This window comes from Sciurus carolinensis, chromosome 17 (genome assembly GCF_902686445.1).
Source record: "Sciurus carolinensis chromosome 17, mSciCar1.2, whole genome shotgun sequence".
Classification (NCBI taxonomy): domain Eukaryota; kingdom Metazoa; phylum Chordata; class Mammalia; order Rodentia; family Sciuridae; genus Sciurus; species Sciurus carolinensis.
This window is the reverse complement of record NC_062229.1, coordinates 28652965-28676096: the sequence shown is the minus strand read 5'-3', so window position 1 is coordinate 28676096 and position 23132 is coordinate 28652965. Positions and strand designations below refer to the sequence as shown.

General features: G+C 37.1%; 1 protein-coding gene across 3 annotated transcripts in view; it reads left to right on the top strand.

The window, feature by feature from the left end:
* Positions 1-3381: 3381 nt before the first annotated feature.
* The window catches only part of Ctnnb1 (catenin beta 1), a 33449-nt gene continuing 13698 nt past the window's right edge, over positions 3382-23132 (top strand). For all 3 annotated transcript variants that reach the window (XM_047532463.1, XM_047532462.1, XM_047532461.1), the window contains exon 1: positions 3382-3554. The gene's annotated coding sequence lies outside the window, so the exon portion shown is untranslated. The remainder of the gene's footprint in view (positions 3555-23132) is intronic.

Genomic DNA, 23132 nt, shown 5'->3' with positions numbered 1-23132 from the left:
AGGGACCAGGCCAGGGCCACCACCATGGCCACCGGCTCCTTCTTTCACTGCCCCTCCCTTGCTCTGCAGTGTACATTAGCTGCAAGCTTTTCCACAGTGGCTTTCCGCCGAATTTGCCCAGTGGGTTACTAGATTACTTGTGTGTGCGAGAATAGCCAACCATGTAGTCTGACAAGAGGTATTTACAACTACTTAGCCTGTTCAGCTGGAAAGAAATCAAAAGATAACACTGAACCCTGAGATGATGTATTGCAAACCAAAAGTCCCAATCCATAAATAGCTCACTTGATGAACTGCTAAATGAAAAGCTGATCCTGATTTTTGTCCAGTTTTCACATTGTCATGAAGAAATATTTTAACAGCTCTTCTTAGAGTCAGGTTTGTTTCTAAATACATAGATTATCTCTTAGCATTACCTTTCTGCTAGGAGGGGATTCTTCCCAAGGGGATTCAGATGTTGAGTCTAAAGGGGACCACACCCTATTTCACAGCTTGTTTTCTACCATTTCTGCTTATTTTCAAGTAGGATTGCCTAACAGTTACAATTTTACGTCAAATTAAATGACCTAATCAAAAGGAGCCAGTCATCCGTTTCCCTCTCTCTAAAGGAAGCTCATTGTCTTAGGTGCTCAATAAATGTTTAATTAATAGATTTGGTAAAGGTAAGTGAACAGACCTTTTATAATGCTAACTTGATTAATAATTTTGCCCAATATGCAAAAACAAACTGGGAATTTAAGAATTTTTTTTTCCTAAAGGTAATTCAAAAGCATATGTTTTAATGAAGGGATGCTTTACGCTCAGGTTAATAGCCAACAACTGATATGCCAGTGGTCTGATACCTTGACAAATAAAATCTCTTTTAAACCAGTTAGACACTTGGGTTTCTAGGAACACATCCTAAAATTTAGGACCATTTGTCTGTCACCATTTCACAAAATTAATTTATGTCAAACCCATTGGTCTGGCTCTAAAACAAAAGATGTAAAAACGTAAGTATTTTGTATGAAATATAGTGCCCAAGGTCAATTTTTTAATAGTTTTACAAAATCACTCATTTCACTCACTCATTAGGTATTTTGATGCTGCAGTCCTCTTTGGTTTAATGACAGTATGTATCTTAATTTCACATAAATTATCCATCATATTTTTGGTGAGACAACTGGACAATTTGTTTTATGAAAGAAACAAATTCTGAGCAATTGTTAAATTCAATTAACTTGTTTTAATGCTAGTCACCCAGTAATTCTAGTATGCTTGAATTTATTGGGAAAAACAGCATGCTGCATTGTTGCAAATTTTACATTTCCTTTAATACCATTAACTGGGATTTAAAAGTTTTAATTCTAAATTTAGACTAAAATGTCAAATTATAGAAAAATGCTTTATTTGGGCAACTGAATAAAGAAATACAAATATAGAGATGCTGTTATCCTTTAGACCGTCTAAAGATGCAGGTATTTCCTAACCAGTTTTAATAGTGTGCCTTATTCAGCAAAAATTAACTGAACACAGAAAAAAATCTGTTAAAAAATATTCTTCTCATAGTGGTAAACCAGCCATTAGATTTTAAATGCATGACTTTCATTGAATCGAGTGTGTATTCTTTACCTCTGTTCTTGATAATTAAAATTGGAGGTCAGTACTTGGAAATGCCATTTACACTTTTGAGTTTCTACTAGAAACTCTGCTTTGATAAAATACCTTTTTCTGTTCAATCTGTTTAATTTATGACCAAGTTAACCACAACCAGCAGCAACATTAAATTTTACAGAATTACTAGCGAAGATACAAATGAGAAAGACTTTCTAGACAATGGGTTTCACTGAGCATCATGTTAGTATGTGGACTTTTTTCACTGCAGTGGTTCACGTGTGCTATGGTGATAGTCAGCAGATGACATTACCACTATATATAGTAAAATAGCCTTAAGACAGAAAAATAAGAATTATATAAAAATATGTTGGCTATAAAGCATCAGCTATGCCTAAAAGTACAAACACTACTTCTATGAGTAAATGAGTAAGTAGGTTTCCTGCCTGTACCCATGTATAAAGACCTATTGTTTGCATGCATTAATTATAGTCCTGGGATAAAAGCACGGAGATAACTTTCACTGTTGCTTTTTGTATTCTCTCTGTTGTTTTGTAAGAAAAACAAGAATAATAGACTGGAAAATGAATTGATCATAATTGTTTAGGTTTTGACAAATGCCAATCTTGCTGGATTACAATGGAGACATTTCCAAGGGAAATGAAGACCCAACTTCAGCCTATTGAAACGAATTAGAAAGTATTTTTGAACAACAGAAAATTAGTTTTAAAAAATGAGAGGTTGCCGATTCTATAGCTGCTTCTATAAACAACATACTTGGATTTTTCAAATAATACAGTAGAAATGAGATTCCCCCAAAGAAAAATCCCCATAAATATATCTATCGATACCTAGTGACACAGTGGAAACAGATAAAAATGGAATCTATTAAGAATTAACCTAATTGACATTGCTCTGGAGCAAATCCATTTCCATTAGTTATTTATTCACAGTAGGTACTCAAAGACTTGTTGAATTGTAGGCTTGGTGCCCAGTCCACGGAGAGTTCACCGCCTTCGGGAGTGGGAATGGAAGGCGGCTCCGCCGGCGGTTCCCGTCCGGATTCTGGTTGAGTGGCGGGTGGGGTGGGGGATCCACCACCCGGACAGTCGTGGGGAGAGGCTTTGGGTGCGGCGGGACTGGGCTGCAAGCCAGGTCCTGCAGGGAGCCTGTGGTCAGACGGCAACGTCTGCGAGACCCTAACTTGCACCCCGCTGGGAGACCCCCACCCGACAGCTGGGCGGCGGCGTCCAGCAGCGCTTAAAGTCGGGCGGGCCCGGACCTCAGCGCGCGCGCCACCGCCCGACCCCGAACTTCCGCCCTCCGGGGACCTGTCCCACCCCGCCAGGGGCCGCGGTCTAGGTACCGCCTTTTGCGGACGGTGGAAAGCGCGCGGCGACTTCGCGTCTGCTCTCACGGTCTGCGGACGCGCGGGGCGAAGGCGTACGGCTCGGGACAGCAGAGGACCCCTATGCCACCTTCCCCTAGCGCGGCCCGTAGGGACCTGGCTTCTCAGTTGCCGACCTCTGGGCCCTCAAAGGGCCCCCCTCCAGACTAGCAGAGCCAAGCAGCAGTCAGCCTCCACCCAGGGAGTGTCCAAGGGGCACGCACACGCCCCGCCTACGGCCCGATCCGGCGACTGACGGCGGCGGGCCGCGGGGCACGGGGACTACTTTCGCGCCCGCCCGCGCCCCGCCCCTTGTCCTCGCGCGGCGGAACGCTCCGCGCTGCGCCGGGCGGCAGGATACAGCGGCTCTTGCGCGACTTATAAGAGGTCCTTGTGAGGCGCCATTTTAAGCCTCTCGGTCTGTGGCAGCCGCGCTAGCCTGTCCGCGGGAGCCGAGAGCGAGGGGAGGCGGAGACGGAGGACGGTCCAAGGAGCAGCTCCAGTCCCCGCCGAGCCGCCACCGCAGGCCGAGGACGGTCGGACTCCCGCGGCGGGAGGAGCCTGTTCCCCTGAGGTGCTTGGGCGCTCCTTTCCTTATCCTTCCTGGGTTGCTCCCGCTCCCTCTTCGGAGCCAAACTTCGTCGCGGGCGCGCGGTCCCGACGGCGGCGCGGAACCGGGCCCGGCGCAGCTCGGAGGCCCGGGCTGGGGAGCGGGGGCCAGGGCTGAGGAGCAGGGCGGGCCCGCCTGGGGCGCGGAGGGCGGCGGCCGGGCCCGGGCTCCGGCCGTTCTGCCCCGGGGGCGCCGCTGGCGAGGAGGGGGTGCCGCGGGGGCGTCCGGGAGCCCGGATGGCCGGCGAGTGGGGGTGGGGGCGGGGGCCGCAGCCGGCGTCCGGGCTCCGGGCGCCGGTCGCGGCCGAGTTTGGGGGAGGGACCCTGCGCCTCGGGATGCGCCGGCCGGGTGGGGGGCGGGGTGGGGCCGGGGGCTCCGCCTTCCAGCCCGCGGCGAGTTGGGGTTCGGCGCCGTGGCTGGGACGCCACCCTTGGTCCCGTCCGATTTCGGGGATGGGGCCAGGAGACTTAGCAGGTTTCCTCTTTCGTTCTTAAGGAGAATAAGAGAATTGCTAATAATTTCTTAATGCTCTCGCTGTGTGAGTTTGAATCGAAGCAACTTTAAACCTTAGAGTAACCAAACTCTTAGTGCAGTCGGTACGATGCGTCAGTAGGGTGTGCACAGATAAAATCCGTGTCTTGTTCCTCTGTTTTTCTTGTACGATGCAGAAGAGTGAAAGCGACTTGTGCTGGTTGTCTTGGGTTTGTGGCAGTGGGGATGAGACCCTTAGTAAAAGAGAGGGGTGGGGGCGGACGGTGACTCGCTTACTGTTTCTTACCAAGTGAACAGATTCAGCCTCTGACTGGGAGAATTAGAAATACGTTAATACAAATAGCTTTATGGCAGCTAAACTTGCGTTTTAGAGAACATTTTCTTTTCAGAGAAATGAAGTTTTCCCTCGATTCCAAATTGGCTAAATGAAATTCAGGCATTGCAAATTTTTTCAGTGTTTTGTCTGGAGAGAGGACTTTGAACCCAGACTTTCGAAGTTTAAGTTCCCATAGCCCGCTCCCGAATCCGCCAAGCTTGAAAGCTTTTGTTAGTGGGGTGTAGTTTTTCCCTTCATTTTCTGTTCCCCTTTGGAGGGAGCATTGTCTCATACTTTGTATCTTCCAGACATCTGTGGTCTCCCCTCCCCCCTGAGTTTGTGAGTGGTGAATGAAGGGAGACTGGGCTGCTGGTATGCAGAGGTCGGCAAAAGGAAATCGAGGAGTGGTTTTAGTGAAATGAGAGCTTTGTATCATGAATAATGGTGGCTTAGACTAGACATCAACTTGAAGAGACGGCAGCATTTCCTTTGATAAAGTCTAGGCTAATGTTTTTCAGATCGCTAAGTTGTAAAGTATTTTGTCTGAAATTCATGAAGCCTTTTCATTATTTGTCACTTGGTGAACATTCAGTATCTTCAGATGTTTTCGTGTTAACTTTATTAGAAGAAATACTAAATATAGTTTGAAGTGTTATTTACTTTATACGACTGTTTGCTCTCTGCTTTAACTTATACTTTGGAGGCTTTTTGTTTGTGGTCCCGGGGATTGATTTTTGTTTGAATTAAGACTGCAGCTACATTTATTTTTACATTCAACAAAATCTCCGAATTTAAAAAAAATCAATATTTCAGAATGTCCTTTCACAGTAGACAAAATTTGATTAATTTGCCCCCATATTCATTACTTTGACCCAATCTTTGTTCTGAAGGCCATGTACAAGGACATGGCCCTGAAGTGATTGCAACAGTAACTTGAAAAACTTGCAGAAGTTTTTTCTATAGGACTAAAGGAATGCTGAGACTATTCAAGTCTTAAGTCCTTCAGGAGGGGGGAAAACTGCACTAGAAAGCTTAGTGGCATGTAACTTAAAATACGTGGAGTCCTAAGTCTGAGAGTCTCAGAGACCAAAACAGTTATTTAAAAGTTTGTAAGTAAAACCAAATTTTTAAAAAAGTGGCTAATTTTTAAAAGGAAACAATCAAAAGTGTTCAGAAGTTAAGAAGCATCCAGGAGACATTGGATTTTTTTGTTTGGTTTTTTTTTTTTTTTTTTGGTAACTGAATTGATTGCTTCCTTTACCATGATCATTGTTGTAGAAAAATGTGCATTCCAATATTAAAATTTATCAATCGAGTTTCCTGCTCCTCCTAATTGATGAAGGGAATAAAAATTGTAAATGAAGGTCAAAATACTTGTTTTTAAAACACCACTGAGAAAGGGAAAACCAGGAGGCACATTTCTCTAAGTGTATTTTGAAATGTGGCACTTAGAAAAACTGCACAGATCCTTTTTGTTATTGTTACAGGGTAGAGCAAATCCAAGAGGTCGTAAGTTATTAAAACCCCTGAAATGGATTACATATGTATGTATATGCAGTCAAATGGAACATTAGTGTTATTAACCTGATATATTGGATTGGTCATAAGATGATTTTATTCTCTCCATGATCTAGACTGATAATAATTGTAGATTAGCAGGTGGTAAATTTTAAGAGAACTTTTTGAAGTTGGTCAGAAGCATGACTTTAACCCAAGGCAGAAGTTATGAATGTTTTTAGAACTGGACAGACTTCTAATAAACAGTATTGGTAACTCCTGTGTAGTGCTACATGTTGATTTGTGGTTGTTTTGAAAAGATCACTATTAGCATTTTATGTAGGCCCCTTTTAAATTATTGTTAAAACAACTTTACTGAAAACATTTTTGTGCCATAAAAAAGTAAACATAGGAGCTGCTTCTGCTTTGTACAAATCATGCAGTTATTGCCTCCTGTACCCTCATTGACAGAATACTCATTTGCAGATTCAATTTTCCTTTAACAGACTATTGTTTATATAATATTACTACAGTACTGACTGATAGATAACTAGGCCAATAGGTTAAAATACATAGTTCTCCGGCTTTCCAAAAGGAAAATATGTGCCTTGTGTTGATTGAAAATGAGTTAGGCATTAACTCCTATGGTTTCATCCCTTAAACTCTGGAGAAAGTTCTCCATTTCCTCTGTTTACTTAAGAAAGTTGCCTTTGTGTTCACTGCAAGACTTGGCTTGACTTGGTTTGAAATCTAGATTTATCTGTTGAGACCTGAACTCTGCTATCCTTGAAATATGCATATGATCTGTTTTTTCCCTAAGGAAAAAGAAGCTCTTAAGGAAAGAAAGTCAATCACATTATAAACCCATTTTTAACCTCCTTTTTGGACTAGTTAGTTATGGGTTTTTTTTTTTTTTAGAGACACATTTCCTACTCCCAAAGTCTGAGTCCTGAGGCAGTAGAGTGAAGTAGTGTTAGAACATGTTTTCATTGCATGTTTTGGTCATGTTGAGTGCCCTCCAGTGGATATAATATAATGCTTGTGATTTTTGTTTAATTCAACGGAATTTATGTGGAATGTGTTTATGAATAGCTCTAATGAGAGAATCAATTTTGAAACCTTACGAATTCTAGAATAATTTGTCAACACTACTAATTAAAAGACTTATGAGTAAATGTCATCACTCCCAATATTGAAGGAGAAAAGTTAAATTAAGGAGTTAATCTATTTAGATCCCTTTGCTTAAAATACAACAATAAACCAAAAACTTATTTAAATGCTTTAAGAGGTAAACAATCATTTTTAGCCATTTTGATGAGCCATAGAAACTAAAAATCTCAGAAAAAGTTACCAATTTGTCTAAACATGAGTAAGTGCTCAGTTTGAGTATTAGGAACTAGATAAGTCTGTATGTAAAGTAAAATACAAAACTGTAGTGACTGACTATAGTCTCTGGTGCAGTCATGGGCCATAAAGAGTTAAATTTTTCAATGAAGACCTTTCCCTAGGCTCCTTAGTTGAAGTTCATGCATTTCTGTTAGTAACATTATTTTCTGAAAATACTTATTCAGAGTCTGATTACTAACAGAAGTGAAGCTTCTTCTGTATTAGCTTGTGGAAGTCAAATGGTTAGTTAATGGTAAATTCTCAAGAATTTAGATTTTTCTTTTTTATTCTGTGTCCAGATGGTGGTTAAAATGAAATTAAAATGTTAATAGCATGGGGAGGGGAAAATGATAATATCACTGATTGTTGCACTTTGCCTTTAGCATTCAGTATAATTCTGTGGAAACATTAAAATTTTTGACTAAGAAATGAATAATCATCGTATCTAGTTGTGTTTTATTTTTTAAAACAAGAGCGCTTTAAGTAAATGGTTATTTCAAAATGGATTAAATATTCCTCCATAAACAGTCATACTTGGGATTAATGTTGTCCAAATTATTGCTCAGTATTTGCAGCATTTATATCTAGCAAACTTTTTTTTTTTCCCAGAGTTTGGAAAGTTAGTTGTTTATTCTGCAGATTCCATGTTTAAATGTTATACTATGACTGGACTGAAAAATGTAAACCATAAACCACCATTGGTTTTTTAAAAAAGCATCATCTGAAAATGATGCTGCAGGCTAATGTTCCAGTTTTTTAAGATTTTTATGAGAAATGAGAGTAGATTTGAAAGATCTTTCTAACTTACATAAAACTTACTGAAGAAAAATTCTAGAAATTTATCTCTTGAAATGGATTACTTGCCTTCATAAATACAGCACATGGCAATTTTGATGTTCAAGAAATATGACTACATAAGATTGCTTTCATAAGCCATGTAGAATTTGGTCTTACTACATTGTAGTGGAAATGGCTACTCAGATATTTCCAGGATCAGAAAGATACTGGGTAACTGAGACCACATGGACTACCTCAAATGGGAGAGCGCATGTCTCATCTAAGCAGCTAGTCATAAGCAGCACCAGCCATTGTGTGAAAATATGATTTATGTTGCCAGATCATCATCACCATCATCATCATCTTTTTTTTTTTTCTTTTTTTGGCCTACAAGAAGTAGGAAATCTGAATTAATATACATCTCAATATGCAAATGTCAGGGTATGAAATTCAAATGTTACAACATTTTTCAGCACAAATTAAATACATTATTACAGAATACTGCTAATTTTTAACCTCTGTAGTAGTACTCTTTGGAGTATAATTTTTTGTAGTGATTCTTTGAAATGACTGGTTCTTGAATTTATGTAATTTAGCAAATAGCTGGTAAGTATTTAGGCACTTGGAAAAATGCCTTCTATCAATTGATGACAAGGAATTCAAGAAAACAGTATGACTTGTTTATGAAGTCTGGGAGACCCACACTTTTAAATTAGGAATTAGGATGGTTTGATTCAAGGAAAAGGGGGAGAAATAACTTGCTCATCTCATTACCTGACCAGCTTAAGTACAATTCTTTATAATTTTTAAAGGAATCTCCCAGCAACCTGTTAAGACACTTAAAATGCTGGAATGATACTCATTGTGTGTACACAATTTGTGTCAACTCAGATTTTACACTTTAAATCATGTCCTAGTTTTCATCAGAAGCGTTAGCATCTTTAAAAAATAGTTTTTAGTTGTCAATGGATTTTTATTTTTATTTATTTATATGTAACGCTGAGAATCGAACCCAGTTCCTCACACATGCTAGGCAAGTTCTCCACCACTGAGCTACAATCCAGCCCAAGCCTTAGCATTTCTAAATTTAACTATTAGTATTAGACTAGATTCAAAATTTTAATTAGCTGAATGTTTTACTTAATGACTTTGTCAATACAAATTGTATGCAACAATTTATTAGTTGTAGGGTAAATCTTTTACTCTAACAAGGTTTTTCATTTCCAGACTTTGAAAAGTTGAGTGTTCGGTTAGTCTTCGCAGTTCATGTTTAAATGGCACCATAAAGCCAACGTTGGTTTTAAAAAGCATTACCTGAAAACAGTGCTGTAGACTATAATTCTTGTATTGTATGGTACAAAATGCAAGCTGATCAGTGAACCTTTCGTAAAACATTAATCCCAGAGATGCCTCACCTCCCCTCTGCTTATCCCACAATCCCCATTGATTTTATGGGGCCACTTTAAAGTTTCTTTTATAATATTTCAGAATCATTGAAAAGGCTTCTCCCCCTTCCTCTGACAGTTTGAGGAGCTTGAACAGCTGGATGACGGTGGGGTGAAACTGCTTCATAACACTTGTCATTTTCTCCCCCATTTATTTCCATTTTAAAGTTTTTTCACTAATGTTTCCATGATTTTACTTGTGATTTAATAATTCATGTGTTGCTGGACTGATATTTTCTTTTTAACTGATTTGAAACAGATACGTTAAACAATTAGTTTAAAAATTGAGAGGGGGTAGTTAACTGACATGTTTCAAGTTCATCAGCCTTCATGTCATAGACCTTAGCCACGATTAATAAATTTTAAATGTTAGTAATTGATCTGAGTTGGAAGAAAAAGATGTACAAAAGCTAAAAGATGAGTTTTTAATAAGCTTTTATTAACAGTTTTGTGATAGCTGAAATAATAGTCATATATATATATGTACATGTTATGTAATGCTATTGGACATTATTCATATGAAAATATGAGGAGTTAAATTTACTGCAGAATTTCTTGGGAGTGCAATTTGAAGATAATCTGAATAATTTTCTACACTGAAGAGTGGTTGTTGCAAACATCCCAGTTTTCCTTTACTATACAAAGTAAACTGAAGAGCTGTAAGAGACTTAAAAACTGTACTCTTAAATATAATTAAAGTGATTTGAAGGTTAGGGTATAGGGAATAAGTCTTGTCTTTAAAGTTTTACATGTACTATACTAGATGAATGCCATGTGTATAAGGGAGGAACAAGGGACTCTTGGTAACATTTTTCAGTCCAGCTGATCATGGAGTCTTCCAAATGGAGTTTCCTGTGTGGGAAAACACTAAATTCCTTTCTGAACCAGTCAGAAGAATAAAATGATGTCAAATAAGGTATATTATTTGTGCCTTATTCATTTAGATAGATTGTTACTTAGGAAACATAATATGCTTGACATAGCTGTCTTTAGATTTATAAATTCAGTGTATCAGTTTTCTGGCATTTTGCCTAATACTATTTTTCATTTATTTTTTTAACCCAACTGACATTATTTTATATCTGAGGTGTCTTCCCTACATCGTTACTGCCTACTTTTAATTTTGCTGTCACCTTTCTTGGGTTCTGAATCATAGAATGAGAAATGAGAGGCTAGGAAGTTTAGAGATTAGACACCTAGGAATACCAGAAGATTGGTGATCATTATTGAGGCACAGTGACTATAGTTAAAATAATATTGCTTAATAAGGTGAAGCTGGGAAACACTAAAATAGGATTTGTTGTTGTTGAAGAAAACTGTTGATCATACTTAAAGAATATCCTGACTAACATGCTAATGGGTTTTAGGTTTTTCCTTATTGCCATTATACCCCAGATCCTATTACATTTGTCTAGAAAGGACCAAGGCAAAGGGACTGTTCAATGCCTTCTCTTTCTCCTTAACTAGAAGTAGAACAACACCTCCCTTCCCAACCTTCCTATCATCAGGTTGTATCAAGAGTGCATCTTTACATGAAGGAAGAATTGCATTTTGTTCAGAGACCAGTCCTGGTGCATGCCTTTTCAAGGAGTTTGCTACTTAGTTATATCTCCCCCCCCCTTTTAGTCCCCATCTGCCACTTACCATCATCTTTAAGATCCATTCTTTATGACTTCTGACTGCATCAGTAAATTTCTCATATTTCTCATATGTTTTGAAAAAGCTCCCTTCTTTTTCTTGATTCAGTTGTAAACTAACCTGATGATGCCACTTCCCTGTAGCTCTCTTAAGCAGTAAATGTTTTCCTTCTTGCTTACCTTGTAATACTGAGCGAAGAGGTAGACTGGCTTTGCCCATCGTTACTTCTTGATCATTCTTAAAGCTCCAAACTTTGATTTCAGTGCCATCAAATTATACTACCCACTGCTTGTCTTGATTTCAGACATCTTCCTGGGTCTTTCCCCTCCTTCCTGGAACACTTTTTTAGATCCTGACTCATTGTCACACTCTCCTTTACCTGTAGTAATTCTTAGTAGTATCAGTACCTATGTACAGTACTAATTTAAAATATGGTTTGGTCTGTGGTTTATGAAATTTTTGTTGACAGTATGAATTGCATGAAATTTATTTCAAAATATGAATTGCCTGCTCAACTGACTTTTTTTTTTTTGGAAGCAAGACTGATGAAGAAAACAGTGTTTTGATTGACAATCTGGCACAGACTCCTTATGGTGCTTTGTTTTTGTTTTGGCACTTTGAATAACATTGATGTAGAAGATGCTTCCAGTATCCTGACCTCTTAGTTCCTTGATTCTTCTCTTGTGATCTTAATTTCCATCCAAATTCAGTTGCATTCCTATTCCATCCTGGAATACCTTGTTTTGTATCAGTAACTTTGCCCTCTCTCCCTAATCTCATTTCGGGCACCCCACTCTCTTTCCTTTAGTAACTACTTCAGTTCCAACAGCCCTTCAGCCCCACTGGAACCTAGTCTACCCAGACTTGCCCGTCTCTCACTCTAACTTGTACCCAAATGAAATCTCACATCTAATTCTAATCACTTTGTTTTATATATGCTCAACAACCTTGACCCTTCATGGGACAATGCCCAGTGAACCATAATCTGTTAGTTAACTTTATGACTATTTTGTGCTTTTCCCTCTCAACTGTAATGTCCAGTACTTCCTTCCCCATGCTCACTCTAACCTAATGTCCTTACTTACCAGTTCACTAAGAATAGTGAATAATTGGAAGAATTCCTACAAGCCTCGGTATCCATGACTATTCCTTTACGTTCTCTTGATACTGTGAATGTATGTCTACAGTATTTGCTCTTAAGGTAAAACTGACCAGTTCATTGTAATTGTACACTGGATGATGTTCCCCTTTTGCTTTCAAGAATATTACTCTGGCATTCATTCATTCTCCTTTCTCTTGCATCCTTGACTTTTTCCTTCTCTGCTGATTCTTCCCATGAGCACACAAAAGTGCAGTTATTTATCCCATTTAAGAAAAATCTTTTCTCCCCCACCATTTCTTTTCATTCACTACCCTAGTCTCTGCCTCTCTGTAATGCAGACACCTTGGAATAGTTGCTTATATGTGCCATTTCCTCCTTGTCTTTTGAACCCCTGCCAGTGTTATAAATTTTTAGTCTTCATCTCATTTAGCCTATTTGTTGCACTTAGCCCAGTTGCTAGAGACATGTTTTTCACTTGACTAGGCTACTCTGTCTGGGTAGGTTTTCTTTCTACCCCACTGGCTGTTTTTTTTTTCCTTTTTCAACCATCTCTGTGACCTATAGTTGTCCATATTTGTTATCTAGCTTTAAATAAATAGTATTTACACCTATTTGCTAATGACTTCCAAGTTTTTATTCCTAACCTTGGTTGCTCCTGAAGCTCATATTCTGCTATTTTGTAACATTTTGGATATTAATCTAAAACTGACCTGCTTTCCCCAAAGATTCCTTTTTTGCCTTTCTTAGATAAAAACTTACTCAGGCTTAAAACTTCACAGTTCCTCACTCATCTTTCTCCCACACCATATTTGAATTCTTTCTGTAAATTCTGCTGCTTTTCTTTGAAAATACAACCAAAAATTAACCATAGCTATGCTGTCTTAATCTCTTGCTGGATTATTGAAAAGGCCTTCTAATTGGTCTTCCTTTAAGTGTATTCTCAACACAGTAGTTAGTATAATCCTTTTTAAAATAATAGATCATGTAACTTTTCTGTTCAGAAATCTCTAGGGGTTTACCAACCAGTCAAAGCACAAGTTCCTATGTGTTCAGACCATGCCCTTCATCAGTAAGTACTGCATTTCTCCTCTTGTTCCCATTTGACCTTTTGGTTTTTCCTTAAATCGATCAAACATTCATGGACTGATGTCAGATATCACTTCCACAATGAGATTATCCCTGGTCACCCAATTTTACTGTCTTACAATACTCATGTATTTGACTTCTGGTAGTTAATCATACTGTGATGTATACCGTGTTTACTTGCTTGTTGTTTTCCCTTTACAGGGTTCTTTTCCTGCTTTTGTATCCCTGGTATCCAAAACAGTGTATGAAAATTATAGATACTCAATAAAGGTTTGTTGAATGAATATTCCAGAACCAACCAGCTTTTGTTTCCTTTCAGCTAATGCCCCATTTAATTTTCTGCTCTCTTGCACAGACTGAAAGGGATACCTTATATACTCGGGTCTCCAGTTTTCATCCTCATTCCAGTTTGTGTTCTTATTCCAATGAACATGCTTTTGTTGAGTTCAGTGCTAGACCTCTGTTGTCTAATCAGATGAATACTTTTTTACTTTCTTTAGTCTTGCTGGATCATTCAGCATCTTGTATTTTGTTCCTTTTAGAATAGCTCTGTCCAATAAAATGTTCTCTATTGGTTGAAATATTTATCTGTCCTGTCCAATATGGTAGTGCCCAGCTATGTGACTGTTGAGCATTTGAAATGTCGCTGAGTGACTGAAGAACTAATTTTTTACTACTAAATTAAATGTAACTGGAAGTAGCCACATGACTAGTACAGTTTTAGAAACATCTCTTTTTACTTAAATTTCGCTATTAGACCTAACTGCTCAAGCCAGACACCTAGGAATCACCTTTACTCTTGCCTACTTTAATTTCTCTCATCTGCTATATCCAGTTCATTGGCAGAAATGAAGTATTACTCCAGTCTAGCTACTTTTTGTGCCTAGTGCTGCTGCTCTATCCTAAACCACCACCATCTATCACCTGGACTATTTATTGCTCTAGCCGCTGTACTCTACTGGTGTTTAATTCTTTCTCTTTTCCTTCCATGTTTCAAATTATAACTAGACCTAGCTTTTTTAAAATGCAAATGACATCTTGTTCATTCACATACTTTACAATCTTTTAAGAGTTCCAGTGATAATTAGAATAGAAAACACATTCCTTCCCAAGGGCTAGATTACCCCATATGATCTGGCTGTTTTCAGCCTCATCTCATTGCAGTCAACCCTCTCTAATCAAACCTCTCTGATCTGAAGGTTTCATCTTAAAATATCAAGTTCTTTCATGACTCTGGGCCTTTGCACATGGTATTTTTTTACTTTTGGACCAGTCCTGTTCTCCTTGTATGCTGGCTGTCTTGCATCCTTATTTAGGTCTCTGCTTGAAGGTTATCTTCCAGAAGCGTCAGGCTACTCTTAAAGTGAGAGCCTCTGCTTGCCATTCCACTTCCCTCTGTTAGTTTGTTGCTTAGTTTTACACTTGTCTGTCTTTGTAATTGTTTGTTTAGTTATCCTCTGTCCCTCTCAAGAATGCAAGAATTGTTTGTTTTAATCATTACCCTATATCTAGAATCTATTAATAGCTCCTAACATGTAGCTGATGGATAAATATTTGTTGAATAAATGAATGAAATCTATACATTCCATTTACGCTGTTAGAATTGCTATTTCCTGAAACTACTGAGTGAATAAAGGAGATATGGGAAAGCTTTCTTTGAAACAAACAAAAAAATCTTTTGAATATGCTACAATTGGCAAATTGAGAAACAAAAAAATACGCCATTGGGGTATTCATGTGTGACCCCAGTTTATGACTCATTTACTGGGGTATTTTGGGACAATAGAACAAAGATTAGGGGCTATTAAAGTTCTTTATATTGAAATAAAAAGCAGCCACATTTTGAAAATAAAAGCTTCCTAGCTCACTCACTCTACTTTCCTTAATTTTCTCTTCCCAAATATTAGATAACCTCATAATTAAAAGACATTGCTAGGGTAAGGCTCTGAAAGGGAGAAATATGTCTTTTGGGGAGAATAACATAAATTTAACATGCCTGGTGGGGGACAGAAGGTTGCTAAAGATTAAGAAAGCATCTGTGTTTTACTGAATAAATGCTTCTTAGGGAGCTGATGTTAGGGTTACTCTTTGGGATCAGGAATTTTTGTCTGTTTTTGGGTTTTTGCTTTTTTTTCAACCTGAAATACTTCCTAATGTTATTCATAGAGTTTGGACCATGTTATAGTTTGAGTACTACTGTACATAGCATTTAGCAGGGGGGTAGTAGCATCAGCAACCTGTGAATACCAGCCCCTCTAGTAAAGAATTGCCTGGTCATCTGTAATTTTAGATGTTCCTACTTAACCTGATTAACACCTTGGAAGGATCTACCAATTTTTTTGTTTGTTTTTTTAATTATTTGTTCATTTTTAAATTTTTTACAGACTGCATTTTGATTCATTGTACACAAATGGGGTACATAATTTTTTTTCTGTGGTTGTACATGATGTAGATTCAAACCATTCATGTAATCATACAGGTACATAAGAATGGATAAAGAAACTGGTATATATACACAATGGAATATTATTCAGGCTCTACCAGTTTTAAGAGAACCTTTGAGCTAGCTTGTAGATCTTTATGGTGCAAATTAAAAGTCATGCATATATTGAAACTGAATTCTGGTTTATTGTATACTAGTCTTAATGACTGGAAATGTTTTTCTCAAATAGTCTTGGTATATCATTGGGTCCAGTTTGTGTTTTTCAGGCAACCTGTTTTAGAAGATACTTATGAAAACAAAACAAAACAAAAAAACAATAGAACGTTGTGACCTCTCTTTGTAACCTGTTAACCAACTTAAAACTCCCTTCTGTTCAGTTCTTCACATTTAGGCTTAATATGCTTAATTAAAATATAAATTCTCACTTACCTTTGTTCTCATTGAAAGTGTATAATAAAATGAGTTGGCAAATTACTGCATACCTCCTGTTTTTGTATGGCCTGTGAACTAAGAATGTTTTTACACATTTAAATGGCTGGATACAAGTCAAAAGAAGTATAATATTGCATGACATAAAGTTATATGAAATTCATATTTTGGTTTCCATGAGTAAAGTTCTGTTGGAACGTAGCTTTGTTTCCTTAGTGTGATATTGTCTATAGATACTTTCAAATGGTAGCAGCAGAGTTGAGTAGTTGGGACAGAGAACTTAATGGTCCACAGAAACTTAAAATATTTACTGTCTGACACTTGACAGAAACTTTGCCCATCTTTCTTCTACGTGTATACATTCTTCATAAAAGAAACCTTCATGGGTCTTGAGGCATTTAAAAATCTCTTAGGTTATATATAATTGTTGGATCTCTAAGCCTCTATATTACATTTTGTGTGTGCTGTCTACTTTTTGAGCATTTTTAAATTGACAAATTCAGTTAATCAAATATTTAAGAACTTAATATATGCTAAACACTTTGGAAACAATGAGGAACTAAAGAAACAGTCTTAACCCTCATAGAATTCATTCATAGAGGTTTTCTTTTTAAAGGATCACTGTGTTGGTTTGATAGGGAAGGGGAACTTGTAAGAAGTGGAGGAGGAATGTTATTCTTAATGTGCTATAAAGCAGTTCATTAAATTACTTCTAGAAGCCATTGCGTCCCTGCCACTAATTGTGCCTATAATCTGGATATAGAGATGAACAGATTAACATGGAAACTTTCTTGAAATAAAATCTTCCATTTCTTTGGCATATCTAGTGCCACATAGGTAGGCACAAAGTCATGGTAGGGAGTATGTAGCAATTCAGGTCTTGGAAGGATTAAAGGTTTTTTTTTTTTTTTTCCATAGCTGTGGTTATTGTTCAGAGAATGTTCTTTCATGTTACATTTGATATCTGTATCTAAAATTGCTAACTAACCCTTTTATCTGAAACATTGACTCTTACCAGTTATCAATAACTTTGGTCATTAATCTGCATGTGGTTAGATTGAGAGGGCATGTGACTAAACTACAGAGAGACCTGGAAACCTGGATTTGAATTCTAACTGAGTAGTTCATGAACTGTACTTTTGTATTAACTGCTGCTAGTTAGTTTTCTCATCTGATAATTCTGGGAAGTGATGCCCTCCCTACTTTTTGAGGTTGCTAGGAAGAGTAGATGAAATAAACATATAGACTTAGAACTGAAGTTGCAGCCTTGACTATGTAGCCTTGTGTCAAGGGCAAAATTGGGTGCTTAAGTTGATATCACAAAGTAGTATCTTCAAATTAAGCTATAAAAGATTTAAGACATGATAGTGACTTGAGAAATCTGGCATGCTTTTATAATGCATTTTATAATGCATTGGATTACTGCCATGTCTGTAGAATAAGAATTATGAACAAATGAAAATCTTTAATAAAATGACATTTCTATAAAGTTGCAGTAAATTTTATTTCCTTGCTTAAAAAAAAAACTAGGTTACTTTTCCAAGAATATAACTTTTTACTGTATTTTTAGCTATTTGTTTTTGCCGTTGAGGCAAGATGGTTAACAGTTTCCTCTTGTCTTTTGCATAGTCCTTTTCATAGGCAACTTAGTTATAAGGCTTAGAAAATATTTTTTTTACCTTTGTATTTGAATATTTGGCTAAAAATGCAGGGCTAAACAATTTTATAAGCTTCTTGCACCAGTACTTTAAAAAATTATGTATTTCTATACATTTGGTTTTGCAAACATAAGCAAAATGTATGTATTTGCATGCTTGATATGTGTTGGATATTTTTTCTATATAGATCTTTTTCATTCTTTTTGGTGGCTGCATAATACACTAAGCTTCTGTTTTCCCTGCTGCTTTTGTCCCCTACCCCATATTGCTGCTAGAGTGAACTTTTTGGGGGGCTGGGATTGAACCTCGGGCCTTGTGCATGCTAAGTACTCCATACTACCTCTGAGCTACACCCCTAGCCTGAATAAAGTCTAAATCACAGATCCTATTTCTGCAGAGGCTTCTCAGTTTACTTTGTTTTATTCTACATCTTTATTGATCTGGTCCCCACCTCTTTTCATGACTTTCTGCCTTCTAGCTACACTGGTAACTTTGGTACCCTTTCCACATCCCATTCCCTTTGCTTCTCCCCTAGCCTTACCCCTTAGTATGAAGTGACTGTGGTACATTCTTTGTATACTTTACTACATAAAATTGAGGCATTATTTTTAGACTTTTAAATATAATTATCATAAAATTATATCTTGGAAATTGTGAAAATGTGCCTATGTAGATCAAGTCTGCACATGTAAAGTATGTACTTTGAATAGCTTTGTTCAAAAATATCAATTTTTTTTGTTTGCTTGTTAACAAGCAGCAATGTACTAGAGAAAAACAATGTCTACTTTATGTAATAATTGGCTTTTGCAGTTGGAGTAAAAGATTATTTTAACCACCCCCCCCAGTACTTTTTTAGGGTTAGGGTTATTGATCACAGAGTCTGTGTGAAGTTACTCATTGATGAAACTAACAAATTAATAAATGTGAAGGATATTATTATAATCCAGTTATTTTAAATAGTAAAATTATATTCTGAGACACAGTTGACTGTGTTTATTTAAAGAGGCTTATTTTTATATAATTATACACATACTTCATAAAAATAATAAAGGACTACATTAAACATTTGTCATGCTAAATAAATACATGTAGCCAAAAAGAAAAAAAGTTAAAGCACTTAAATTTCTTAGAAGTTAAAAACATTTTTCAGGGTAGGTGGTGGTGGTAATGGTGATAAATATGTTAGGTGGACATACCTATTGAAAGTTGTCTGAGATTATAGTTGATGTTGACAAGCCTTTGGGTAGGTTGGCCACTTCTATGATGCCTTCTGTGAAAATACTATTTACTTATACTATGTCAGTATTTTGGAGCTGTGTGTCAAGGGACTTAAATGTTCTTACCCTTTAACCCAGTAGTACTACTCCTAGAATTTCTGGTAGTGGATGAAGAAATGAGGGAAGGACAAACTGAACATTCCAAGAGTGAGAGGAATGCTTTAATTATAGCATAGATATATGCCACAATACAGAATACTTTGTTGTACACAAGGAATTTGTTTTTATTTTAAACTATCCTCAGTAAGTTGAACATAATATCAGGTATACCAGAATGCCATCATTAACTATGTGGTGGTCGTCTTATGTTATAGAAATGAGCAAGAAAATTTTCAGACTAAGCATGTACTTTATGTCTGGGGAGTAGGGCAAATAATTATTGAGAAGAAGGAGAAGATCATTTGGGGAAGCATCCTAATTTTCCTAGCTACGGAGACATTTTATATAAAATGTAATAGCCATTTGTGCATTCACTTTTTTTCTTTAAACAATGCCAAAGGCACATCAATTATAGGTATTTTGGAGAAGCAAAGGTCTTTTGATATTGTTCCTTATTGCCATTCCAGGAAGACTAGACTACCAGGACACACACATAGCCGAAGAGTAAGAACAGAAAGAAACCTAGAGTAAAATGTGACTTAAAATCTTACTGTTGCATGTAAGTGCTAAGACAGGAAGATTTGAAGAAATTGCATAAATTTTTACGATGGCAAAGCATTATCAGTGATAGCTGATAAAAATGCACATGAATGTGCTTTTAGATGTACAGATTAAATTATACTAAGAACTTTTTTAATCCCTGGAGATACATCAAAAGTTTCTGATAACTCCTGAAATAGAGTAGATTTTAATAGAGAAAAAATTATTGCCTTCGTTCTGGTACAGACTGGGAAAAGTGAATTGTTAGTACGAACTGCCAGTGTAAACCTGTCATTTCATTTTATAACATCTGCTTTATTTTTGAATGGTAAAGTAACTCCCAGTTCGTAGTTTTGTTAACTTTTTAAAAACTAATAATTAAGATAATTTTGTCCTGGTGGAAAACTAGAAAGATAACTTTAGTGTGAATTCCAGATTCGTTGTATTAGAATTCTCATGTTGATTCTGACAAGAGAATTCAAGAGTTTAAAACAAATAGGTGAAATTCAAGGTATTCTTTATAAAGCATGTAATTGGAAAGCATATATACTTATTATAGCAAAGAACAAAGTGAAGGACATGTGTCCACTACCACATTAGATTGAATGGGAAAATATATCAGAAGTTGGCCATCCACTAGCACCTTCTTTGTCAAAACAACTTGGGGAAAAGTAAGTTGATGGTGATATAGCTTTCAAACACAGAGTATTTTGATGGAGTCTGTAGTTGATGATCACCTGCATGTAAGAACATTTAGTACTTCATAATGTTTAAAGCACCTGCCTGCCCATCTTGATTGGTATGTAGATGTTCCCCAATTTTGTTTCTTATGATTCTTTCTGAAATGCCTATTTGTTGAAGCTTTGATCTCCTGGATCAGTCACCTTGTTTCTTTGATAGTCTCTTGTGTCTTTGTCTTTCCCCTTTATGCTCTAGGAGCACAAAAAAGTTCTATTAGGTATTTAATTTATTCTCTCTAATCTGTATAGTATACAAAGTTAAAATATTTCTCTACCCCCACATTTTTACGTTTTGTCTGTTTCTCTGGAGTCGAGGTTTTTTTGTTGACTTTTTTTGAGCTTTTTACTGTGATGTTGAATGAAAGTTGTTCTGAAGTGATTAGTAAGTCCTGGTTGCTTGAAAGCTCTAGGCCTGGCCCTTTTAATAATTGGCAGGGTGTGGTGGAGGAGAGCCAGGCCCTGGCCTAGAAGCTCTGGTTAGAGGAAGAATGAGGAAGGTTTTTACTTTAGGGCAATACTCTGCCCCAGCTCTCTCTGGATGGTCCCTTCAATTTCTTTAGTGAATAATGTTTAGATTTTTGGTTCATTTGGGTCTGTCTGCAGAACAGTGTAGGGGTGAGTGGGTCTGTGCTATAACTCTGTAGTTCCCAATTTTTCTACTTGCTGATGGACATTAACCCACCCTCATTTCAGAGTTTGAATGAGGACCAAGAACAATTTTTAGGTGGCAAGAAGTCCCCAGCATACTAATGGATTTTGTAAGTTTGGATTACAAACTTCATTTATGATGTTCGTTACTAGTTCAGCCCACATAAACAATTTTATCCAGTAACATAGGTTAAAATATTTTGACTTGCATCAACAATGAAGACATAATTCTATATTTTGTCAGTGAAGCTTAATGTATGGAAGCACCTAACCTATAGACATGACTGCTAGTTGGTTTCTGAGCCTGTTGGCATTGACCAAAGGAGGAGCTCAATGTAGAATGTTTTTACTGTCCTTTCCCAAAAATATCCTGGGAGCTAGAGCGAGGAACCTATTTTCCAGATAGGTGGAGAGGGGTAGAATAGCCAGTCATAAATACAAAATACAAAAAATACAGGTTAAAACACAGCGTCCATGTACAGAGAATGTGAGTGCCCGGTACCGTATTTCTCAAAGTGTGGTCTACACGTTACATACTAGATCCTAGAACATTCATTTTAAAAAATGAAGGTTTCTGCCAGGCACAGTGGCACACTCTTGTAATCCCAAGAACTCAGGAGGCAGGTGTGGGAGATTACAAGTTTGAGGCCACCCTTAACAACTTAGTGAAATCATGTCATAATAAAATAAGGGCTGGGGATGTAGCTCGGGTAAAGCACCCCGTAGGTTCAATCCACGTATCAAAAGGAGGGGTGGGGGAAAAGGTTTCTGTAACACCCTTCAGTTCTGCTGAACCACAGTATTAAACACATAAACCATTAGCAATTTGGCTTAAAATTTAGGATTCTGGAGGGTAGGGATCACCTATTTTCTATCATTAATTTTGCTTTGTATATAAAGTCAGTTGTTCCTTCTGGGGGCACTGAAACTATAATCCTTGGTTCATGAGCTTTATATATCAAATGATCTTGGTGATTATAAAAATCTAGTGTTAGAAGAGTGATTTTAGGAATGATTGACATGAACTATTGTCTTTGAAAAGATAGGACATTAATGTATAGTTTCCAGTTTCTTGAAAACATTTAAACTCTGCATTAATTGAAAACAAAGTTCACATTTAAATGTCTTATTCCATATCCTTACACACCCAATGTTAATTTGTAAATATTCAATGTTAATTTGTAATACAAGATGTACTTGTTTGGGACAGACTTTCTAATAAAGGATATTCTGTCACTAGAGGCCATGAGTCCTTAAACTGTTCTCATTCGCAGATAATTCCTTTGTGCTTCAATATTTTACATCAGTAGTGTGTAATAATGCTAAAATAAGACATTATTTAAATGCCAAAAGTTTTATATATAGGAAATGATTATTTTTGATAACTGATTATAACAACATTCCAATTGGCAGAATTTGTATTTATAACAAATCATTGCTGTAGATTTGAATTTAGAAATACTTTATTCATAAACATGGTTTTGTGTTGCAAAGTTGTTTTACTTGTTAAAAAAATAAGTAAAAATAACTAAAACTCACTGTTTTGATCCATTCACCAAAATCTGCTTTATGAAGTTCTTTTAGATGACATTTTAATGTATCAGAAGGAAACAAAAAATTTGTTGGTGTTTCTTGAATCCTCTTGGGCTGCCTCCTTTGTTCAGAGGGGATTTATGCATTTTTTTTTTTTTTTTTTGATGAAATGTTAAAATAGAAGAGTTTTTTTTTCACAGAAGTTGATTTTTTTGTTTTGTTTTTTAGTAGCGTCCCCTGCCCCTTGGCTTTCATTATTAGAACTGTTATGCTATCTCAATATCCTGAAGAACCATAATTTCTTTTTCTACTAAAAAGGTGGCAGTTAAGGAGGAGCTTTCATTCAGAAGTTCATCAAAAATGGAGCTCTGGTTGGTGTGTTTGGAGGAGATTTTGGGGGTTTGTGTTTCACTATATTACACAGATGTTTGGGGGT